Here is a 3242-nt window from a genome sequence, read left to right as displayed (position 1 = left end):
TAAAGCTGAACACAAGATACATGTGTATGAAGGAAAACTTCTTAGAACTCTCTGCTGAAGGAGAACATTTTTCTGAGTTGTCACCTTGTTGTAAAATCCCTCTCAGCACAGTTCAGGAGGCCCTCCACTCGCTGCTGCCACTGGTAATGTCCTTCCTTGCTTCCCTGACACCACAAAGACCCGGCCTCCTGCTCCTGCCCGGGCAGACCCTTGGCCCTGTGGCAGCACGGGGCAGCTGCTCGATGGACTGTGTCATTGCCCAGGGCTGCCAGGGACACTCGGGAGGCGGAGGGCAGCCTGAGGGTGTTGACCGCGGCCGTGTGCGCCCGGCCCACCCAACAGCTCCCAGGGCTCCCGCTGCGCTGGCCCGGCCACTCCCTGGCTCCCGGCCACTGGCCAAGGGGAGCCCAGTGCCACCCGGGCCTGAGGGAGACAGGTGTCTGCATCCCAGCTAGCAGCTCCCTGCAAGGCACTCAGAGTTGTGGGGCTCAGTTTAAGAAACTTTTTCGTTATGCAGCATGTTTCCTCCTATAGGATAACTAGAGGGTTTTTCTTTCACATTGCTGACTCTGATAGGGTGGCGCTGAGAGCAAGGAAACTATTTCTGCGTCTCCTCTGAACAAGATGCTTCTGCCCTTACCAGGAAACCCCACAGCCATGGCGAATCCGATGCCCTGGGCTCAGGTCACACTGCATGAGTGACCACCCTCCGGGTCGAGCCCAGATCTGATGCCCCTCGGTCAGCGAGGGGGGCCGGCGCCAGCTCCCAGTGGGCAGGTGTAGAGGGGAGGGCTGGTCTGAGACTGCACCCCAAGCCAGAATGAAGGCGGCCAAGCGTTCCAGAGCCATCCTTGGAGTGGGAACCCGTGCCATCTCTTCAGGGCTGGAACCAGGGCCGATACCATGGGGCACTCCTTTTCAACCCAGCAGCCGTTCCTACATGTCTTCTCCACTCTCAGAGGATGACAACCAGGAGAGGTATTCAAGCTGGCTCCAAAGAATGTTCTAGGGAACTTTCCTATTCTGCTTATGGTTTCTGTGTTTTTTTTCCAAAGCTGTATGCATTTTATTTTGGTGATATTATTTTAACTGGCAAAAGTAAACATTAGAAACAGAGAAGCACAGAAACTTAAAACAAAAACCAACACATGGGGTATATTACACAGCAAAAAGCAGAAGGACATCATCATATTTTAAACATGGTGCTTAAGATACAGAAGTCAATCACGGTTCCTGTGAAATTAGCAAGAAGAATTCAGATGACAGTCAAAACAATCATTCATCAAAAACCTACATCAACAAACACATCTTTTTTTCCAGTGATAACATTGGGCACAACTTGTTCAAAGATAAAGCACAAATATTAAATTAGCTTCTAAAGAGTCATCATTCATTGTCTTTTCAAAAACTTATTGTACTTACCAATCCCTTCCCACAAAAACTGGTAAGAGTGACGGAAAAAATTCTCCACAATTCATTCCCCACAATCTTTAAACACCTGTGTTAACAAAAAGTTAAGCTGCTAAATCAGAAAGCATCTACGGTTTTGTGGCCAAGGGTGACAGCAGGCTGTGCAGGTAGACACTCACTCCGACGACCCCCACCCCATCTTCAGTCTGAGTGGTAGGAAGGGGTTGATTCTAGAAAGTTCCTTTGGCCTAGGCACCTGACAGATGAGCTGCAGCAGCTCGGAGCCTCCACCCTCCGCTGCCCGGCACCTGACCTGACCCACAGCCGTCTCTTGTTTGAGAGTTAAGTCCTGCTCCCTGGCCCCCTCTCCAGAAAGGACAGGTGTTCCAGAAACATCCGGGTAGTCCAAGAACTGCCAAGAGGAAGCACTGCCGAGAATCACAGGCTGAGGCCCGTGCTCGCTGACGTTCTCGTTGCCATTCACCAAACATGAACTTCCTCTGTGGCGAGGGGCCCCGTCCAGCACGCAGAGCCTCCCCCAGTTCTTTGTTCTTGGTTTCCTTGCATTGGTAAAATTTGGAATATAGGAGAAAAACAGACTTGATGTGCCCATCGACAGGTTACAGGTGGATCCTTCCAGATGACCCTCCTTATAAAGAAAATCACGGATTCTTCTCAAACTGGGCGTCTCTTCTCTCGGTTCTCTCTGGCTTGAGGACGAGACATGCTTCCTTCTCTTTGCTGTCACCCGTGCCCTCTTTAGAAGCACACTGGTCCTCGGAGGAGGCTCTCAGAAGCCACGCATTAGGGGCACCACAAAGGTTTCTTGACAGAGCGGACATCTGCCATTTCCCCCAAACACTCTTCAAAAAGACTGCGCTGAATCGGCTTGGTGAATGCAGATAAAACAGAAAGCACACCCCTCTCTAACTTCATTCCAGAACTGCTGCTGTGTCACAATAAATTCACAAATCAAAGCACACAACTGTAGTCACTGTGGACAGAGCTACTGACCTAGTGAGGTGCGGCACAAACAGAATTTTACAACCAGCTCGTGGGAGATTCACTCCTTACACACCTCAGCTCCCGTCTTCAGGCTCGTACGCTCACCTCATCTTCACAGTAAAAGCATCAGGGATTCCCAGAGAAACGGAACTTGAGCAGGCCTGCACGGTCCAACGGCGCTGGTAGCGTGGCCCAGCAGCCATGTGCCAGGGGAGAGCCATCTCCTCCGGGTGACAGACCCCCGCTGAGGGGAGGGCTGGGACGCAGCCATGTAGGACAACAGAACCCCAAACCTTCACGGCACAGAAGCGTCCTGCTTACCGGGAGCCCACAGCCCCTGGTGTCAGAATCAGAGCCAAGCCGCAAAGGCTGCGCCAGGGCAAGCCCTGAGCCCAATTCGCATGCACACATGCGCCTTGCCAGGTGACGGCAGCTTTACTGAGGAGCTGGGGAGAAATGTGGGACCCAGGCTGTGAGAACCAGTTTTACAAAACTACAAACAGACGACACAAAGTTTTACACCCGGAATTGCAAAGGGATGGCAGTGAATCAGGTTAAAACGTTTCGGCCCCACGCCGTGCACTTTCACGTGGCAGCACCCGTCTGCCGGCACCCACCTGCTCCTCCTTGGTGTATGGGGCGGCCGCCGCACTTGGCGCTGGGGCAAAAGTCTGTATAAAAGAGTCAGGGAACACAGTCACCGTGGCAAGTTCCCAGGCGAACATCCTCTGTGCAAAACAGGTTTCAGTTGGTTTCCTGTTTGTTTTTTCTAAAATACCAAGAATTACAACTGGCCATTGAGTTATTAAATATCAATAGAAACAAGG

The sequence above is a fragment of the Choloepus didactylus genome, chromosome 9 (assembly GCF_015220235.1).
Source record: "Choloepus didactylus isolate mChoDid1 chromosome 9, mChoDid1.pri, whole genome shotgun sequence".
Taxonomy (NCBI): Eukaryota; Metazoa; Chordata; class Mammalia; order Pilosa; family Megalonychidae; genus Choloepus; species Choloepus didactylus.
Note: the sequence above shows the minus strand (reverse complement) of the source record.